The sequence below is a fragment of the Anguilla anguilla genome, chromosome 14 (genome assembly GCF_013347855.1).
Source record: "Anguilla anguilla isolate fAngAng1 chromosome 14, fAngAng1.pri, whole genome shotgun sequence".
In the NCBI taxonomy this organism is placed as follows: Eukaryota; Metazoa; Chordata; class Actinopteri; order Anguilliformes; family Anguillidae; genus Anguilla; species Anguilla anguilla.
In genome coordinates this window covers 33,690,153-33,712,524 of record NC_049214.1, presented here as the reverse complement: position 1 = coordinate 33,712,524, position 22,372 = coordinate 33,690,153, and the positions used below count along the sequence as shown (strand labels likewise).

General features: G+C 45.9%; 1 long non-coding RNA gene across 1 annotated transcript in view; it reads left to right on the top strand.

Annotated features, from left to right (window-relative positions):
- The first annotated feature begins 13,410 nt into the window (after positions 1 to 13,410).
- The window catches only part of LOC118212443, a 79,605-nt gene continuing 70,643 nt past the window's right edge, over positions 13,411 to 22,372 (top strand). Inside the window, exon 1 of the long non-coding RNA XR_004762227.1 lies at positions 13,411 to 13,494. This is a non-coding gene — a long non-coding RNA (uncharacterized LOC118212443). The remainder of the gene's footprint in view (positions 13,495 to 22,372) is intronic.

Here is a 22,372-nt window from a genome sequence, read left to right as displayed (position 1 = left end):
TCCGATTGGACAGAGGTCCCACTTACCTGGTTTCCTGGAGTTAAAATGAGTCCCTAGTTATGCAGAGAAATGTTCTGCATTTAATAAACTCTTACGGAGTACATATGAGTCTTACGGAGTCCATGTGGTCCCTATTGGACGATGTACACTGTTGGAGTTAAATTAACACTGGGCATTTTACTGTTTAGCGGGGAAAGAGTGAAAACCAGCAGCACGAGAGGGTCATGTCTGTGCCTGAGAGCATCGGTCATTGTGCTCTCATTTACCGTTCTTCACTCAAAAATTAAATGCCCAGACTTCAATTTTACCATGTTGAAAACTTGTATTTTGCTTTGAGCACACTAATTAATGTGAGTGGTGCTTTCCCTTCTCTTAGTGTTCTTGGTATTGATAGATACTCAAATCTGTGGCCAATGTTGTGCAAATAAAATGTGCAGTTATGCAACAAAAATAAATTACTTAAATCCAGCCCAGTTGTGCCAAATTGAATTATCAAATTCCAAAATACATTCAAGCTTGTAAAATCTTTGTAATGGAATATATCCACAGCTGAAGTATATCAAACATGTATGTTATTATGAAATGCTATTCCTTTGTGAACAGTCTACATTTTAGCAGAGATGGGACAGTAAGATTTCAAGAGACCAGAATAGGTTGTGAGGGGCTCACCAGTTTGGACCAATCACTCCATTTTATTTACTGCAGTGACCGAAATCTGATTGGTTCAAAATTGCCAATGATTGACAGCTCATTGTCACGCCACCCACGGCAGCATTAGAGAGTGAAACCTCACTCTCTCATCTAGAGCACGTGTCAATTCCTCAGCAGGGATGTATGCACTTGGAACTTCCATTTATGACGAAAGTAGTCCTTGGTTGTGTCAGTAACAGGTGCAAGGTATATTCGTGTTGAAGAAACAGACTTGACTACCACAGTTATTGGTCATTGGCACATTCAGATGTTCAGCTGTTGTGTGTAGGCATGGTTTTGGACTCTGACAGATCTATTGGGATAATTTTGGCATACTGTTCAACTGTTTACTTTTCAAAGCATTTTTCATTGTTTGAAAACTAATTGTTGGTCTTTTAGAGTATTGGTATCAAAAGAATATCTGAATGTGTTTATCTACGACTGTATTTGGACTTTTATGATTATTTACTGAAAGGTGGTTCTGCAGGTCAAGAACTTTGCAGATATTTGAACCTGCAACGCTTTGTTTACAGCTTCAGGTCCCTGACTGTGTTGTCCCATTTCTACATTGTGGAGCTCAGTTTTTTTTTTTCTTGGCAAGGAAACTCCTGAAGACTCCTGAAGATTCAAATCTGATGCGCGCTTGACCAACGTCAACACTGGAGTCACGCAATTGTGTCCCACGTCTCCTCAGCCCGGAGACATGCGGAGGTGTCGTTTTCCTGGGGCTTGGAGTGCCGCCTAAGAATGACACTTGGCTGAATGCGTTTGCACGCCCTGCAGAGGTCACTGCCCTAAAAACAGGGAAGCGGAGGAATCTGGATCAGACCGGCTGTGAAGGTGTTAAAAAGAGAACGGGGCGTGTGGCGGCGGGCGGGGGGGGGGGGCGGGGGGGGTGAGATTTATGGCCGCCATGTGTCCCCCCTTGACACGCATCGCATTCGAGCGCGTAGAGACAGCGCCAGGGAGAGAAAGCCTCTACGCCCTGGGATGGCGGGGCGGGGCGGGGCTACGATTTACGGCGGGGCTGAGAATTTAGCGCGCTCGCTCACCCACCCACCCACCCGGGCCCCCTGCTGCATGCAGCCTCGTACGCTAACGGGGTCGCGTTCAGCCGAAACGCGCCGTGTCGCGTCGAGGAAAAAACCCTGGACAGAAAACGTGCGCGTACGCTGCGCGGCTGCATTCCGGGCCAGGCGTCTGAGGCGAAGGGTCTGACTGCCGGCGTGTAAATAAGCTTTAAAAGCACTCTCATTTATCCGTTCAGAACGCAAGACAGCACAACCGTCGGTAGAATGGGACGTGGCCTTGTGTTGGGTCTTCCGCAATGCAGACCATAATTCACCGTCTGGCTGGATTTTTCGAGCGTATCCGTGCGGCAGTTTCTCTGACTACAGGGTAGATGCCTCTCCTTAAGTTCCAAGCATATATCTGTTTACAGATATAGTTCACCAATGTAGTGATTTTCAAATTTTGTCCTTCCGTCCAAACTTTGATACCGATTCCGAATCCCCATCATCTCTGGGGTAACCCCTGCATGCTGCGTGCGTCGTTTGATCATACCGCACTCCTACCTTTATTCTCACCTGTCAAAGCCAGGGGCTCCCCACGCTCACCATGACAAGCACCCCACCAGCAGGACCTCAGAATGTTCCGTCTGCCTCATTTTGGGGGGTGCACAGTTCATGTTGCAACGCGTCAAACTGAAAGAACACTAATGTTCATGTGAACTTACGTCAACAGTAAGGAGACATGCAAACTAACTTTAAATTACAAGTGATACTTTCCCCTGGCAATGAATGATTTGTACCAAGGAAAGAGCCCCAATGGTATGGGGTCTACTGCAGAAATAGGCAATCCTGGTCCTGGAGTACCACAGACGTTTCTAGATTGTGCTCCATCTGAACCCCAAATTACTTGACTGGATTCATTATTGGTCTTAGTGAAAACAGGTGACGATATGCTGGGATGCTCATGAATTTCACCATACGAACTCGGAATCAATATTCAATATTAAGGCTCACATTTTGGATACCTGCTGAAACTGTGCAATCGGGTTCAAATGAAGCACAAACCCAGAAGCAGACACGGCAGTCCAGGGCCAAGGTCGCCTACCCCCTGGGCCAGCGCACGCTGAGTAAAATATGGTCTTGTGGGAAGGCGCCCCAAGGTCCTCTGGGATAGCGGGGAGTGGGAGGAGACGTCTGAAAGAGCTGTTATTTCTAACCTGTCCAAGCATTCTCAGGCTCTCTGCTCCTTGCACTGTCTGGTGTTTTTTTTCCCCTCTCTCTCTCTCTCTCTCTCTCTCTTTCCCAGAGTGCAGGCACTAACCCTGATAAAGCCCGATCGCTCAGCTGCAGGTTCCGCGCGGTCGGGAGAGAGCCGGCCCACCGAGTCTGGGAAACATTCCCCTGTCAGACGCTCGGCCCCTAACACTGGTCCCCAGTCCTGACAGCGAAACCCTATAAATAAATCTCCTATTTGTTTATAGGCGATATACATCTTTGGGAAAATACCGCAGTGTTGATTTAAGTATTTTCCTCCCTTTTTTAACGTTGGGGTAGAAGTGAACTCAGAGGATCAGGCTGCGCGAGGGGGAGTGCATGCAGTCATTCAGGAATCTGGGGGGAACTGAAAGAGTTCCCATCCTTTTTAGTCACCCTGGAATCCGCCCATGCACTCAAGTACCTTTTTAATTGCGACCGTTTATCATTGATAAAGGACACGGCGGGCCATCGTTTTCGCGGTACCGCTGATTTTCTTAACGAGAGCAGGAGACAAATCGACTGACTGGGGCGTGAGAGTCATCCCTTTGAAGTGCAGGTTTTTTTGAAAAACGTTTTTTTTTTCCCTTCAAAATTCTAAGTCAGTGTTCTAGAACTCCATTGCTCATTGGCTGCAAATCTTTCGCATTTCCTACCTATTGTAATTCCTAAGGTTGTCACTGATACAGAATCAGCTCCTCAGTCGACCAAACTCATTGTGTAAAGTTTAAAATAAAAATATTGAAAAAGAGACGTTCTTGCTAGGTGCCATTGTTTGGGCAGCACTGTGTCACTGCTGTAGGGGGGTGAGCTGGGGTTCTGCAGTGGCTGGGGGGGGGGGGGGGAGGGTGACAGAGGGAAAGAATCTTTATGAAAGATTGTCCTGAACAGATCTGCAGGGTGGTGTAATACATGTAAGAATAGATCAACACCCCCCGTCCTCAGACAGTCTATCTGCACAGTCATGCTGACACATACACACACACACTCTACTCTCACAGACACACACACACCTCTCTCTCGCATGCACACACACACAAACACACTTTCACATACTTTCACACACTCAGTCACACTCAGACACACACACACACACACACACACACTGTCATGGAAAAGCAACCCATGTGCCCACCCCCTCCGATTAGGCCATTGTAACACTTTTTATTCAAGTTGAAATGACAACAAATGCTTTCACTTCCCAAGGATTTCAGCTAGATACTGTGACTCAACCGTTAGCGAAAACCAAAAGGTCTCATATTTTTGCAATCCGAACCCCTCCACCCACAAAGTGATTTAGAATACATTTTAAGATTTGTTCATTACTTTTAAAAAGAGACGAGAGGCCGCGATGTGAAGAGATCAAAAACATTGAGATTACAAACACAATGCCCTGTTGTGATTGGGCGACAGTTGCTCCGCCTCCCATGTGGATGGACAGGTGTCCCACCCAGAGAGGCCTTTAGAGCCGTCCCACAGTCCCGCTCTCCTTTCAGACCCTGGAGGGGAAATGCCTTCTCCTCCTGGGTTCCTCAAAGCCTGTGGGGCTAACCCATTCTCTGGGGCCAATGCAGGATGGCAAAGGGGCAGGGGTTTGGGGAAGAAGGGTGGATATTGTGGTGAAAGAGAAGCATGGGGGGAGGGGTAACGCCTCTGTCTTTGTGAAAAGCCCCCCGAGGCTGCTCAGGTGCTGGGGTCAGCCGACAGGCCCCTTCATATTCGTTGGCAGAAAGAGCCTCCCTCCATACCTCCCTCCCCCTTTTCCTTTCACTCACTCTCCCTCCCTCCCTTTTTCTCTCTCTTAGTCTCTGCCTGTCTTCCCCTCTCTCTCTCCCTCCCTCCCCCCCCTCTCTCACGCTCTACCCCCTCTCTTTCTCTTACACATTCCCTTCCCTCGGTGTCTTTCTGTTTTCCTTTCTCTCTCACGCCGTGTCTCTCCCCCTCTCCATTCTAAATCTTCCCGGGTAAAAGAAGGCTGAACTGCTGCAGCTGGCAGTGCTGGATTCCTGTGTGATCAACAGTCTCCACTAAGCCTGAGGACTGGAGAAACGTGCCGTCCAAACGATGTATCTGATATTCTCTAACTGCCAGACCCACTGGATTTCCCCAACCCTCTACGCAGGGCCCCAATCCACAACCCAGGGCCCGGCAAGGCCCTCCCCCTTTTCTCCTCTGCTCCAATGCCAGCGGATTCCAGCCTGGCCCCTCCCCCCTGGCTCCTGCTCACCTCCGGGTATGGAACACAGAACGCGGAATGCGGAATGTAGAACACATAGAACAGGGGGGGGTTTGCTCAGTGGAACTCCACCCACAGAGATGACGTGCTGTGTGACAGCCTATTTGTAAACGTCCCAGGACGAAATAAGGATTGATTGGCTGTTTGATTGATTGACCGATTGATTGATTGATTGATTGATTGAGATGGAGAGAGAGAGACAAATGAAGACGTCAATGTCTGTGCTGATTTGTTGTCTCACAAAGTTAGAGCCTTCATCTTGTTAACAGTTACTATTTAAACGCGTGCTTTACATCTTTAAATATTAGCGCTTGGCCTATATGATTTGTACTGTATTGTTTGGTAGTCTGAGTTGTCATTAGAAACGGTTTCAGTCTGCTGTGCACTTTCTCCTGACTTGTGTGGTCAAGTTTCTGCACATTCTGCACTTTTCTGTGCAAGTGCAACAGCATAATGATTTAAAGTAAAAAAAATATTTTTTTTAAACTCAATTTTTGGTTTGGTATTCCTTCTTAAACAAGTGTTCTGCAGTTTGAGTGACTGTGCTTACAGTAGAAACCTTATTTTGCTAATTTACTTTTTAAAGAGAATGCGTGTATTTACAGTATGCATGTGCACATATGTACATGTCTGTATAAGTGCGTGTGTGTGTTTGCGTGTGGTTGTTTTTGTGAGTGTATGATTTTTGTGTCAGCATGCATGTGTGTGTGTTTGTTTGTGGTTTGTGTATTTAATGTGTGTGTGTGGTTTGTATATTTGCGTGTGTGTGTGTGTGTGTGTGGTTTGTACATGTGTCTGTGTGTGACTGTGTGGTTTGTGTGTGGTTTGTGTATTTGCGTGCATGTGTGGTTTGTGTGTGTGTTTGTGTGTGTGTGTGTGTGTGGTTTGTGTGTGGTTTGTGTGTGTGTGTGTATGTGTGTGTGTGTGTGGTTTGTGCACGTGTCTGCATGTGACTGTGTGGTTTGTATATGTTTGTGTGTGGTTTGTGTATTTGCATGCGTGTGTGTGTGGTTTTTGTGTATGTGTGTGTGTGTGGTTTGTGTGTGTGTGTATGTGTGTGTGTGTGTGTGTATGTGTGTGTGTGTGTGGTTTGTGTGTGTGTGTGTATGTGTGTGTGTGTGTGGTTTGTGTGTGTGTGTGGCTTCTCGTCTGTCAAAAGAGCAGTAAAGGCTGTCGTAGTGTAACCCGGCCCTCCGCCGTGGGTGACAGATAGCCTGAGGGGAAAGGGAACGGTGTTAATTAAGTTGTTTTATCTTAATTTGAGCTGTTGAAGGGGAGCCTTTGAGGTGACTTATTAGCCAGTGGACAGTGGACAGCCTCAGCCCCTCACCCTCCTCTCCCTGCCCCCCCTCCCCCTCACAGCCCTGGGCCTGGGAGGAGAGAAGGAGCAGAGCAGTGTGGCCGAGCGACAGCCCGTTACCAGATACTGTCACCTTTTCACTTTTCCCCCAAGATGCCTCTCTCTGTCTCTCTCTCACTACAAACACACACACACACCTGGGCACACACAAACACACAGACGCGCAACACAAAGGGACACACGAACACACAGACGCACAAAACACACACCTGCACACGTACACACAGACACACAACACAAAACACACAAACACAAATGGACATACAAACACACACACACACAAAACACACAAACACACAAACACAAATGGACACACAAAGGCACACACACATGCACATACGCATAAACACACACACACAAAATGCATACAAACACACGCACAGGCATATACAGACACATAAAACACATACAAACACACACACAAACAAGGGCACGTGCCACAAACACACACAGATGCAAACATGCGAACACAAACAGATGCACACACAGAGACAAACACCCACATTTGGAGGCACAATGCGCGAACACACACACGCACACACACACACACACATGCATGCACGCACGCACACACACCAGTGTCAGAAGGTAAGGTGATCCTACTTCACACAGCCCAATAGAAAGCTGATACCAGCAGCCATGCAATCCGTTTTCCCCCCCAGAGAAAATAACCCCATCAAAATAAACCTCCTTACACTGAAAGATAAATGCAGGATGGATTAGACATGTGTGTTTGGAGTAAGTTGGGGATATCCTTTTTCTCTGTTTAACTTTCATGTTCCTGTGTTTTATTTTCTCGTTCGCAGTCCTTTGATAAATCTTTTTATTGGTGTGCGGTCAAACCCGTGGATTAGTGTAAGCGCATTGTCTGATTGGCATATACACACATGCAAACGCACGCATACACGTGTACATGCGTGTACACACATGCGCACGCACGGAGGTTTGAAACACGCGTATGGCGCTGTATGTGGAAGTGGAGTGGACTCCAGTGTCAGAGAGCTGCTGAAGTGTCCCACTGCGAGGCCCTCCCTCTGTCTCGCGCCCAGGGAAACCGCGATCTAAAAAACAGACAGCGGATCGCTTAGGAATATCTCCACCCTCCCCCCCCCACCACTGACCCCTTTTGAAATGTAAACTCTGACCTCATGGAGAGGCGGCACCTGGTCTTCCTCATCCCAGAGATGGGTGGGTGCGGGGGTGGGTGGGAGAGGGGGTTTCCAGAACCCAATGCCCATGGGGTTTTGGGGGGTTGGAGGGAGGGTTAGTAATTCTAAACTGGGTGGGACACTTTGTGGTGGGGGGTAGTGGGCAGAGCCTCTTGTGGAACACTGTGGGCTCATATTCCTTTTCAGACAGGCTCTTGGGTTGCTGTTTCACACAGCACAAGGCATGGTGCCATTTTGTTGCAACTGACCATGTTTAAAATAAGGGTTCAAAACAAAAAAAAAAAAAAAAAAAAATCTATAAGAATATATGACTGGGCATTCATGCTAGGAGGAGGGATAAGTGACATCATCTTGATAGAACCACAACCCCTCAGCATCGACAGGTCAATGGATTTGTCATTTTAGTGTTCCAAAGTCCAGCTCATGCTTTCCTGTGGCCATGTTTCCACAGTGTCATGGCTGTTCCTGTGGGTGAACCCCATCTACTCCTTGGCTTGTGCCACGTGACCAAAATGGGCCCTCTTGCACATGTGTGCCCCCACTCCTCTGGGTTGCCAGGAAACCAACAGACGTGCTTGTCAATACCCTGGAGTGACACACAGAGAAAGATCATCATTGTTTGTTTCATCACCGTCGCCATGATGATTATTGTTCTTATCAATAATAGTAGTTCTTTTAACTTGTCTGAGTTTCTCTCTTGTCACTCCTTCATTTTTCATTTTTTTATCGTAATTTTATTAATGTATTGTATCGAGGTTATGCTTTGGCGATATAGCATTATTGAACTGAGAGAGAAGAGAGAGATAGAGAGAGAAGGAAAAAAGGAGGAGAGATAGAGAGAAAAGGAGAGAGAGAAGAAGAGAGAAAACAAGAGATAGAGGAGAAGAGAGGAGACAGAGGAGAGCGCAACATCTCTCTTTATTTCCCTTCAAAGCTGGCGTATTGTGAGCGGTTTGGGGGGGTGCTGGGGGGTGTAGGGGAGGGGGGGGGACAGAGGTATTGTTTCTGATGGAAGTTACCCATTGACCTGTGACCGCCCGGAGGGCCCCAGATAAGCCCGCTTGCCTTTCCATGGCCGGCCCCTCTCCGCTCCCTTATCAGCCCGAAAGGGGAAACCGGGGTTCCAGCAGCTCTCCCAGGCTCTAAACTTTTCCCCTGGCCCCTCTGCACGCCCCCCCCCCCCCTTCACAATCCCCCAGACCCCCCCCCCCCCCCCCCCCCCATCCCCCCCCCCCCACAGCCTGAGCATTGACTCCCCTTTTAAGCGGTGCGAGTGATAACCAATATTAAGATTGCTCTCGTTTTTTGAGCATCACGCTTTGTGTATCTCTCTACATCTGTCCATGTACAGACTGATATCACTGACAGCCTGCAGAGATAGGCAGTCTTTCAGATCACATGCGTGTGAAATTATGCATTTGTGCACATGCTGTAATATCACAGCCGTCATGTGACATCTGCAAAGTGACTCATTTTGAGATAGAAAAGCTGTTTTACGGTATCACATTACATTATTTACTGGGTGCCTCGTATAAAGATTATTATCGGGTTATGTTATATAAAATGCATAAATGCATGATATTTAAATGTATATTATTTGCATACAAATTGAAACCAAATACAAGACAATCACTATATTCATTATACATATTGAAAAAGAAGGTACAGTATCTAAAATAAATGTTGACGTGCATTTTACATTTAGATGGCATGAAATATTACATACTGTGCAACATTTTGGAAATTCTTTATATGTTTAAAATATAATAGTATATAAAGAACTGTAAATTCTAATTTGATTAAGTATTTTTTTGAGTTTAGAGAAAACCGTTTTTTTTTTTTTTTTTGATACATTTTTTAAGGTCTGCACCATCTGCATGTATAAATGTAATACTTTATATAGTCACTAAATATTTGGGCTTCTAAGTTGAGAACAGAAATGAAAGTCTCATCTACTAGGATCTAGAAAAACAAAAGATTCTGCTTGTATTCTCATGGACCCGTCTTACAGAGACCGCTTTTGAAAAGCAAAGGAATTTGTAGAATTTAATTTTAGAGACCACTGAAGACCTCGTCTGTGAAACCGGCCGGACCGTTCCCTGCGTGTGAGGCACGGAGGGGCGTACTGCCATAACAGCTCCTGTTTTTTTCACTGCGGCTATGGCGCATCCTTTCTTAGTTTTTTTTTTTTTTTGTTGTTGTTGTTGTTGTAATTATCGCGGTTTAAATTTAGCCTGAGAAACACTGGGATGCGAAGTTCTCGGAGCTGGGGAGGACGAGCGGTGGGAAAATCCTGGAAACATCTGGTCGGGAGAGGACTCCGGACACGTGGAAGTCTGACCAGGCAGCGGTGGACGCATTCTCTTCCGCGTGGCGTCGGAGGCGCATTGCGCATGTTCACCGTCGTTCCTACCGAGTTCGGAAACAGCTTGTCTTGTTTATCCAGTGATGATACGGACCTGATATTACTAGATGCAAACGTGATTAAGTTCTTTTTGACAAAAAAAAAAGAACATTTTTTGATTCGTGTTTCCCCTGAAACAAATTAGTGACACAAATCAGCTAAAATCAACGTTCGTTAAACCAGTTTTTTAGGGCTCAAAAACAATTACTCAGCAGGCAATTAAGCTTCATTGGGCCATCTTCAGTGTTCTGCTACAAAATCCAATATGTTATCAGTTGTGGATGACTATTTAAGGGAAATATGTTTATAAAATATTATGTTGAATAAAAACATTTCATTTTGTCTTTCCGATAACAGATGTTTTTATCTTTGGTGTTTTTAAACAAACATCTATCAAGGCATTTGGACATAGTCAAAACTCACAGAGCAAGCCAGAGTTGGCGATCAATGCCAGCTTTAATTCAGTCTGTACAGGAAATTAATTTTAAATTCAAGTCCTGAATTAAAAATTTCCTAAAATAATCCAATTCAATTTTTTTTCTTCACACAAACATTCAACAATGGTTTTGCAATACCTCAATTAGATTTCAGTTAAATTCTCAAGTTGACTGAATTTGAAAAAGAAATAACCCTGAATTTGCAGTGCTGATAACCTAAGGTCTATAAACCTCTTCTCCCACGTAAACACGAATGTAATTGAGAGGAAAACACATTAAGCCGTCTTGACCCAAGGCACTCATAAGTTTTAAAATATGTGAAATCACTGCTCTAACACACCAGGAACGTTCTGGGGGTTTGGTCAAGGAGACAATCCTGCTTGGCACAGAAGAATACCCCGAGGAAGGAGGACGCTTAATAAGATGGCCTCTGCTGACATACGTGCAGATTATTCGGGGTGAAATACACTTCAATAGCCATTAGCCTGTTGACCGTGGAACTTAACACAGTAATATGCGTCAAAAACTAAACAGAAATGAAACATAAATAATGTGAACTCTTCTGCCTGTAGAAGTGAAGCGGTGGACTCGTACCCACACACACGCCCTTGTCCATGTATGTTAACGTACGGAAACGCCCGTGATTCTGTTACGAGTTACGCCCGGAGTTCATCTCCGACCGTCTGAGCCACGACAGCAGAACGTCTGCTGGTCTGAACACTGTCGGCCCCTCTCTGAACCTCCGCCTCCTGCTCCAATGGACATCGCCGACCCCTTCTCTCCTCACCTGCGGATTTCTGGTCTTTTGGGCCCGAGGAGGGTTTGCCCCGGCACTTTGCCCGGCCTGCCGTTTGCCTGGCTGCTTAGCCGCTAATACCGCCACGCGGAGACGCCCGCGGCCTTCGGCTGCCTGTCGAGGGGGATCGCGGGGGATGAACGAGACTCTCCTTCCCGGCGCTCGGCCTCTGAGGAGCACCATGGGCTTGTCATGCAGTGTGTGGTCCACTCAGGGACAGGCAGGATTTCAAATATTATGTGTTTGAAAAAATACAGAAGTCCCTCGTCAGCTGCAAGGGTTAGGTTCCTGAAAAGCCCCCCGTGGTTGGCAAAAATGCAGCTGGCAAGACTGAGGGCTTATGGGAAATATGGGGTTTTAGGTTCCTTGGCCGCGGTTGCTCATCAAAGCCTGTAAGCTGGCTGTTCCTTCACCGACCACAAATACAATGAGTGAAAACCGTGAAAACACACCGAAAAACGACAAAAACTACCTGCATTGTGAATCTGTTCCTCAGGAAACTCAGCAGCTGCAAACACCCACATTTCAGAATCTCATAATGACCACGCATTGCTGTAGCACAGCAAAATCACAGTTTTTACCACATGGAGACATATAGACTACACTTGTAAACAGTTGGTTTTTATTAGTTACCTCAGAAGAGAGAGGTGAGTTTCTGTGATTCTGATCAGTAATTCAATCACCAGCTGAGGCTGGTGAGGATCTAGCCATCAGTGAAAATTCATGGAAATGAAACCAGGTAAACTAGCTAGCGTTAGGCAGCAAGAAAACATTTGTTAGTTGCTTATGAATTACTGAATGTATCATTCCTTGGCTCACATTAGCTTCTTTACAAATTTGAATATGACACATTCCTCACAAATCTAGCTCATGTTATTGTAGATACAAAATCATAGTACTTCCATAGCACATCTCCTGGCTCTGATATTATATCTATATTAGCTGTAACCTTGCTTTCTTAGTAGTTGTACTGGACATTTTATAGGTTGCGGATATATAAACTTGATGTATATTTTGGAATATTTTGTTGGTGCCAGCTGAACTGTGGATATATAAAACTTTATGCCGTGGTTCATAAAATGGTATATAAAGTGAAAACTATAGACGCATGGAATCCACAATTGGCAAGGGACTATTGTTAGGCCAAGGGAAAGAAAAACAGTTCCATTTTTTTCCTGTGAACAGTTTCTACTTTCCTCATGCATTTAGACTGAGTGTATCCCAGCTCCTTGCTCCTTAAAGGGGCTTTTAACGAGTTTGTCTGTCCTCAGAGCTGTGGCTCCTCGATCGATTTCTGGGTCAGTCAAGGACCTTGGAGACAAAAGTCGAATAAAATACGCGATTGAAATGCACCCACATTGACAACGCGTAATTTCAAACTTCAGTTTCACGGATTTTTTAAAATCCGTTTGCATTTCCATTCAAGGAAAGATAGCGAGGTGTAAAAAAAAAAGAAAGAAAAAAAAGCGGTTGTAATGCACCGCAGGACCCGTCCTGTAGTTGTTCATTTCCAACCTAATTTGGCACATCTGATTCTGATAATTAGTAGCTCAAACAAAATCTCTAGCTGCTGAATGAGGTCTGCTTTGTCAGGGTTGGAGTGAAAACCTGCATCTGGATCTCCTGGAACAGGGTTCGGCAGCCCTGATCAAGTTCACTGGTTCCCGAGGCTCCCCCTCGGGTATCCTCAGCCGGAACAGGCATTTGATGTGTGACACCTCAAGCACACCTGATGCAACTAATCAAACCCCTTGACTAGTTCATTCCAGTAATTTCCATTTTTCAGCGTTTTCGTCTATCAGTTTTATCTTTTTGGAGACAGGCCTTATATGAAAACTTGAATTTGAAAGAGAAACAGGAAGGTCTAGAGAGCACACCAGTAAATATGAGTCGGTTCTGGACCTAAAATATATAAATATAGCTAATGCTGTTTCCACCAAGGAGATTCCGGCTGAGTTTAGATAATAATAACTCTCCATTAGTTCAAAATTCTACGTAAAGAACCAGGCTTTATTGAGAAACCGTTATCCTCTGAAACCATTCGGAATACATCTCAGTGCTGATGGATCACCGAAATTGTTCGCGGATTGTTTGTCCTCAGAAGACGCAGGTGTCCAGGACACTTATCAACAATGGAAGTAAGTTTTTTAAAAGCGCCCCAAGCGCGCTAGTTTTTATATGGACACTGCTTTATTTGCTTTTGCCTTGGCTGGGATTCTGTCTGCGTGTGTTTATTTTATTATTTTGACAATATGGCTAGTGTCGCAAACGTTACCTGATTCTGTGTTTCTATTGCATTGCTTTTGTTGAATGCTACTGTTATTGCCATGAACCATTTGCAAAGGTGTGGTTTTTAGGTTGGATTCCATCAACGTGTGCTTGTTTCATAGTCTCTACAAAAACATTCACTTCACATGAGAGCGGTCCTCTCGTTACCTTAATGAGCTAGTCAGCCACATGCTCTTTGAACGTATGCTTACTGTACATCTCTCTGTTTGTAACAAGACAGTTTATTGGCATGCTAACTGCTGCTGACCTATACACTCTACTGGCAGAATGGCTTGAGTGGAGGATATACATGTTTATGTATTTATTTAAAATGCATTTTACCTGCCACTATTTTTGTATTGTTTAAATTTGTGCTACCAAAGCAGCCCCTGCTGGCAATGTGATTGTATTTTATAGATACATGTATTTGGGAGGTATTTTGTGAAAATATGCTTTTTTGGGCGTATAATTGGTGTATAATTGACCATCCCCCAAGTCCCTCTTGTAAATGGTACTAATTGCATGTACAGCCCATGCGTAGGAAGAGAGCCTTTGATTTAAAGAAGTTTAGGGAAGGGGTTATGGGGTAGGGGGAGCTATTTGGGAAGCAAACTCTTTTAAGCTTTCAAAATAGTCTTGCTGTGGGTGATCTCTTCTTTCATCGACATATCATTGCACACCCTCCGCAGCGAAATGTTCAGTGTTAATTTAGCTTTGAAAATCCGTACGAGTTAAAGAACGATCAGATGTGGTCTAGCAGAGTTGACTTTTCACTGCACTGATTTTTACCATCCTCTGTGAAATATGCACTGTAAATTGGATTGATTGACAAATTTAGTTATTGATCCCTAGACGTCAAACTCTACTGCCCCAGTGCAGTGAATTCTTTTTATAAGATCCATGCACTGCAAGGTGAGGCTGTGAAGTGGTTCAGTTGCCTTTTGCTACAGTGTTGTTATTGGTACTCCAATGGTTTCTGAATGATAAATGTTGAGAAACCTTAAATTTTCTGTATGGGGATAGTTCATCTGTATTTGAAAACAAGGTGCAGAGGAAGCCAGTTAAGGCCAATATTCCTCATTAAGATCACCATATTTATAAAATGTGGCTCCAAACAGTGTGTTTTAAGTGGTGGTCTTACGTGGATGACCAATGCCTCACTGGAGGCAGCAAGGGTTAAGTAAGTATTTTTAAAATAACAGTAAAATAAAAGCAACTGTGACTTTTGCTGCAGTGTTTGAAAAGGAGATGTGTTTAATATGTTCTACAAAAAAAAAAAAAAAAGCTGCAATGCTGTTTTTCAGTTCCTTTCCAATGACAGCATAAAAAAGCAGTGCTTTGGGGCCCTGTTAGCGGGGGAAGCATTTTGTTGGGCGTGTAATGTCGCGGTATTGGAACTGTTTGTGTGAGCGCTGGAGTGCGTGTTTAACGCGATAAAGCCCGCGTCGTGAGCCAAGCGTGCCCTTCGGGGAGCGAGCGTCTGACACCGCCCCCGTCAGGAGAGGAGTTCCGGTTCCAGCGTCTGACTCGAAGCGCGAAGCCGTGGGTGTCGCTGAGCCCCGCTTTGTGCGGTCCCGCGCATTTTGTTCGCTGAACACGCCGGGATTCCCCAACGGGGATTTGCCGCTCTTTTTTTTACTTTGCCCCCCCCCCCCCACCCCCCCCCACCAGCCTCACGCTGCTAATGCACGAAAATCTTCCTTGACTGGCTGAGCCAAACCCGTCCAGCCAAGAGGTTCCCCGGAGGTCTATTAGCAATTATCTGCATCCCGGAGTAGTCTTGGGACTCCTCAGAGTGAGCTCGGGAGTGCAGTGTGACTGACAAACTCGAATGCGGTTTGTTTGTTTTATTTTCTCCGCTGGCAGGGGCTGTTCCCGTGCGCTTTATCTCTCCTTATTAAGAGAGCCGAGCGACGGAGAGCGGGCCGTCCCAGGGACCCAGGTTTCCCCGCTCGCTCTGCTTCGCTCTCTGCGGGGGAGGTGGGGGATCGAGCTGGACGTCTCCAGGGCTCTGTCCTGGCTCTCTGAATGGCTGGCTGTGTCCGGGTGAAAGTGAGGACTGGGTGGAAGCTCCGCTGGCTCTTATGAAGAGGAACATGTTAATCAGAGGGGCTGCTGGGAGGTTGCTCCTGTTAAGGCACTGTTCCAGTGTGTGGATGGGCCCTTTGGTCTGGTATCTCTTAAGGCATTGTTCCAGTGTGTGGATGGGCCCATGGTTTTATAGACATGAATTTACACAATCACTGCATAACCTTTTATAACACTGAAGTAAAGTATTGTAAAAAAAATGAATAATCCCAGCGGCGGGTTGTCCAATAATCCTTCAGTTGGCCTTAACGGATCGGAACTCTCGGTCTGATTGGAGAAAGCCAGTAAAAGTGGTGCTTCCAGCTGGAGATGGTCCAGGCGAGGATTGTCCGATCTCACTGCGAGATCCAAACAGGATTTCTCTCCCAGATTTTTCTCCATCTTGATTAGGAGTCGTCACTGCAGCTGGGCTGAACTTGAAGAAAAAAAAAACTAAAGCCTTGATTTATTTAGCTGCCTCAAACAAACATGCACAGCATATGGGCCTGTGCTTGTGTGCCTGTGTGTGTGTCTGTGTGTGTGCATGTGTAAATGTAAGCATTTTGGAGTAAATGTTTTTTTTCATTCCCTTTCAAAAGGCTTGGAGTTTTGACACAGCTAATCAAAAGGAGGCACCCCTCACTGTAATAAACGGGCCATCATGTCCTCTGGTATCAGCTCTTTCACTGGAGCCCGGCGGAGCCCCTGCCGTTCGGCGGCAGCATCATCAGTCATCTGGTGGTCAGGGGCTTTCAGCGAGCGTAACCGCAGACGGCCACAGCAGCGGACGCGAGAGGCGTAGCCTCTGGTCTCCACGGAGAACCTCGTAAACGGTGGAGGGGAAAAGTTTGGCAGGAGTGGTGGCTGGTTCAGCCTCTTTTTTTTTCCAACCTGGCAGAGTCCATGAGTGACATCTAAGAACCCGTGTTCGTACGTTCCTCAGGCCAAAAAGACTCAGAGGTTCCATACCGGCTCAGAATGGCGCTGTGTTTTTAGTGCACTTAAGTAAATACACATTTCACATGATTAATTTATCCTAATAAACACACACCCATATAGGACTTTATAAATATATATGCACTAATAAACACGCATCACATTTTAAAGTATATATTAATCCACACACACACACACACACACACACAGTAGCACAGTAGCACATTGTGAATAAATACCAATGCTCACAAACATTACAACATATTACATCATAAATAAATAGCCTACTAATAGTCACATTATGAGTATGTAACACAAACTTAAAAAAGCACACAAGAACGCTACGATGTGTAATCTGTCTTTATGAAACAGCAGTAAAACAACGTGTAGAAATTTGTATATGAGAGTGTGGGTGAGGAACGAGCCTGAGTGACCGTGTTACCCTCCCTGTAGTGAACGAGCCTGAGTGACCGTGTTACCCTCCCTGTAGTGAACGAGCCTGAGTGACCGTGTTACCCTCCCTGTAGTGAACGAGCCTGAGTGACCGTGTTACCCTCCCTGTAGTGAACGAGCCTGAGTGACCGTGTTACCCTCCCTGTAGTGAACGAGCCAGAGTGACACAGTTACCCTCCCTGTAGTGAACGAGCCTGAGTGACCGTGTTACCCTCCCTGTAGTGAACAAGTCAGAGTTACACGGTTACCCTCACTGTCGTATAGTGACACTGTCCCCTGCTCTCCACTACAGGGAGGGTAACAGAGTCCATAAGTGAAGTGGTGCTCTGGGTGGGACATGGACAGGTTCCTCTCCCTCTCCCTTCTCCTCACGACCACCCCTCAGCGCGTAAACAAACGTAATTGGCTAATGATGCGACCCGGGTCGTCTGTGGGTCCTAATTAAGCCCTATTGGCTTTGTTGATGGCAGCTTTCTGGCAGGGATTAATGATGCCTTTCACTGCCTCTCTGGTCGCCTGCTCCTGGGGCCGATATGAAATGATTTCTGCATTTCTCCCCCTCTCCCTCCCTCCCCTCTCTGTCTCTCTCTCTCCCCCTCCCTGCTTCTCTCTCTCTCGGTCCCCCACTCACTCGCTAAGAGTGACTCTCACTCTTGTCCACTTTCTCTTGCTCAAGCTTGTTATGTCTGTGAGAGACATACACACACACACACACACACACACACACACACACAAACAACACACAACTTGCACACATACATTTGATGGCGCTGCCTATGATTCTTCAGAAAAAAATCTTCGCTCGCTGCAACAGCAACTACCAAAAAAAAAAAAAACCCCAGCATAAAATCACGTAAAACAAACAGCAGTTTAAATGTTATCTGCCATGCAGTCACGTTGCTAACAAAGACACTTGTATCAGTGCTAATACTGACATGAAGCCGTATGCTTTTATAATATGCTCTTTGTGCAGAGGTGGTGCCTGTGTCTGGCTCCGCTTGGAGCCCGTCTGAGGAGCACGCAGAGTTGCCGGGACACAGACGCTTTTTTGGCACCGGCACGCCCGCGCAGGAGGCGAGGGGTTAAAGCTGCAGCGCCCTCAGGCTCCCCAGCGTGACGCAGCGTCTCGGAGAGGGAGACTTTGACAGGAAAGGCAGTCTGAGAGAGCTCCCCGTGCAGTCGGCCCCAAGGTGCACCAGTCTCCTTGGCCGGCCGTGGACATTTTTGCGCTTGTTTTTCCAATTTTGCCTTAACTACGGCGAGATGGTTTTTTCACATTTTGGAAGTCGGTTTTGGGTTCCCGTTTTCATTCTGGTGGTAGTCTTTGCTTTTTATTACCAATATGGGACTAATTCCATTGTGGGACCAATGTGTTCTCCAAGATTTTCCTCCTTTTTTTTTTTTCCTCCCCTCTACTCGTCTCTACTCTCCCCTCCTCTCCTTTACCCTTTACAGTCTGTATTCCTCCCCTTTCCTTCAAAATGGAGGTTGCTGGCTTTCGTTTATTGCTTTCTCAGGGAGTTTGAATCCCAAGGCCTTGAGCCTAGAGATAAGTCTTGGTGGCTGCGCTTATAAATTTGAGATCGTCTATGAATTGTCATGTCAGTACATAGGCTAGATATGGAATAGCAATGGTGTGCGGCAATCCAAATCCAAACTGTAGTAAGAGTGGTCTATGATGATTTAGTCTGACTCAAATTTACTATGAAAACGCTAAGTGCTCATTTATGCCTGGGTACTGAACGCCTGCCAATAAAAGTTGCCAAACTGCCCTGTTGGGGAAAGGCGCTATTGCATTGTCTAATCCAGATCTTGTGTGTAGCAATGGCTTGCTATTGTGTGGAAGCAGTTGTGTGAATTGCAACTGTTTCCAGTGAACTTACTGTGAAATATTTTCTGCTAGCCTTACTTTCATGAAGTGGTCTGTGGAATGAATGAGTGCCGTGGCTGTTTTAATCTGCTGAATCACACACGGCTACGAATCAACATTTTAAATGCTGGATTCAGGCTGCTGCAAATGCAGCTTGTGTGAAATCTACAAATTATACAACAATTCTTTCCTTATCTGTGAAATTCTCATGCCTGTATAATTAATAAAAATGATTCACCTAACATTCTGAAAAAATTAGGCTACTTGTCCTCAAGCCATTTTAAAATGCCATCACTTTTGTTATGAGTTATGAATTTTTAAACTCTAAGAACGGACACCATAGTGAATTAAGAGAGAGACGCACACAAACACACAGAATTCAGGTCTAAAATTCTTAGTTTTTTTCTTCCCTCATTTTCTTCAGGCAATTTTCGTTAAGCCTGTTCACTAATTAGTGTTGTGTTTATCCCTTTGTATACTTTTATTAAAACTCAGCAAAGAAATGAAAGCGTTTTTGGCGCAGTTGAAAGATCTTAATCTCTGACGGTCTCCTTTAGCACCAATTAATGGCAGTTTAGGTCAACGCAAGTTGTTCTGCTTCGAAAAGAAAAGAAAAAAATAAAAATAATAATAATTGGGTTGGAACACGGGTGGCTCTTAATATGTTAATATGCAACACATGGGGCTCGGGGGGGGGGGGGATTCTGACAGCCCCCTTTCATTCAGCCTGCAACGGACTCTATTCATAACCCATTCATTGACCGGGGGGGGGGACATCTCTGTCCTCTCTCCCCAGCAGAAAAGGGGACGCAATTGGTGTGCAAATGGCCCGGTGTGTCCCCAATGCCCCCTCCCTCCCCCCTCCCCATGCCCCATGGAGGACGGCCCGCAGTAGGGGTACATCGGGGGGACGGGGACAGAAGGCCCCATCGGTGTGTTCTCTAAATCTTTCATAGGTCAGCCTGTACAATGGGGACTGGCTTGGTTGCGGTGCTTTGCGAATGGAAACTGCCAAAATGAGAGAAACCCTGCCTCCAAGAAAAGAGGAAGAATGTATTCCCTTCATTTTAGTCCTCTCTCTATCTCTCATTCTCTTTCTCGCTCTCTGTGTCTTCCAAAAGTGGGAAGGTGAAAGGAGAGTTGGTGGTGTCTTTCTTTCTTGGCTGTAGAGAAAAGGGACGGAGGCAGGGAGGGGGAAGGATAGAGACAGAGACAGAGAAGGCTTGATCTGTTCCTTTCTGGGAAATGCATCCCCTGTTCATCCAGAGGGGCCGGGTCTGCGGGATGTCGAATGCTTGCCTTTGTGCTGGCGAGCGCGCGGGGCGACGGTCCCTCCGGCCCGTTTCGCGGGACGGGGACACGCTCTGGGGCCCCCCTAAATCCCATTACCCTCAGCTGAAGCACCGGGAATTCTGGGAGTCTGGAGTCTGAAACAGTACACAGTGATGACGGTACTAATTCTGGCACCTGGAAAGTTGCGCGCACTCTCCCGTGGGCTTTGGACATGGGACATCATGTCCTTACTGTAATATGGCTATTTCTGCAGCTATTGCTAATTGCTAATCAGTGCTTATTTTCTCACACAAGACATTTGTTACACAGCCAACTCCCCTCACCTGGTTCCTTTGGGCCTGAAATGTTCATTTAAGGTAAAAGCACAAGTCTGAGCACGTGGCTCTCGGGTGGGAGGGTGGGGGGGGGAGGGTTGGGGAGGGGTGGGCCACAGCTGACCTATAAACTGTTCGTCATTAAGTGTTAATTTTCTGTTTGTTTGAGCCGGATCGGTTTTCTGCCCTTTGAAAGCCGTGGTGAGCCGCATAGAAATGGATGTAATTATAACTGCTGATGAATACCTCCCAGCGTGAGCAGCGTGCGGGCCCTGAACCGGGGGATCTGGGGAGGGGCCGGCAATCTGGATCTCTCTAATACACACACACACACACACACACACACACACACTCTCTTCCGCACACACGCGCTCTCTCACACACACACACTCTCTCACACACACACTTTCTCTCTCACACCCTCTCTCTATCTCACACACACACACACTCTCTCTTTCTCTCTCTCTCACACACACACACTCTCTCTCTCGCTCACACACACACACACACACACACACACACATGCACTCTCTCTCTCTCTTCTGCACACTCACACACACATACACACCCGCATGTGCGCACGCACACACACACACTCATGCACACTCTCTCTCTCTCTCTCTCTCACTCACTCACACGCGCACACATGCACTCACACTTGCACACATACACCCACACACACACACACACACACACACATACAGTGGAAGTGTGGTCCCAGCCACGTGACCCCTCTCTCAGTCTGTTCACCAGATGGGATCAGGGTCATTAGTCAATTTGTTCCAATTTACAGTTGTCACTTTTTTTTTTTTTTTTTTTTTTACTGATCAGTGCTACAGCCGGGACCGTTTGAAGGAGCCTGACGGGGCGGGAAAGACAGGTGATAAAGCACGCCCCTAATAAAAAAGTGTTTGGAAGTAAAAAATCGCTGTCGGTCTGAAACGGACCACTGAGGTAGTCTGAAGTAAAGTAAGACTGATATTGTGCACGCCATTATTGTGTCTGCCCAAATGGCTGCATCTAGAGGAGGTCTATAACGGGCGGCCAATTCTGTTGTCACAGTTCGCAGGATGTGCTGGTTCTTGTCGTCACTCAGCACTTAATTGCTCAATTAATGCAGTTGATTACACAATTAACTCGCCTCACCTGGTTTCTCTTATCTAAATTGGTTGCTGATTTTACGCAAAACCTTTACCCTGCAGCTCCCAGAGACCAAGGCTGGCTCCAGCTGGTCTGCACGTCACTATCTATTAATTATAGAATTCTTTTGTTGTTTATTTTTGTAGAATCGATTTTATGTGGTGCACATTCATTTCAATTGAGTATGGGTATTTGGACTGAAAGAGTGAAATTAGTGAAAGTGTTCAAAAAAAGTTATCACATTTTTTATTGATCATTTGTTACTACTATTTGTCAGAAGCACTTTCTGTAACCGAAGACTTGTGCTCTAAGCGTATTCTTTGCATTTATTTCATTATAAAACTCGATTATTTCATTCATTAGTCATTTCTGAATAATGCAGGGAGAACACAATTAAAATGAAATACTCTGAGAAAATAAATCTGGCTTTTGCGAGGCACAAACAGTGAAACGTTCAGCGTTAAATTGATTCTCACAGAGTAGACGGTATGCCGGATGAACTGCATTTGACCCTTTTTGGACCGGGATAAATATTCTCCTTGTTGAGTTAACAGGGAAGATTTCACTGTGCCGCGAAGTTTGGGTCTAATCACCCAAAGCGTCCTTCTAGCACGTTTGTCTCTCAGTATTAACGCACACTGGTGGAGCGAGGCACAGCTTTTCACGAGGACACAC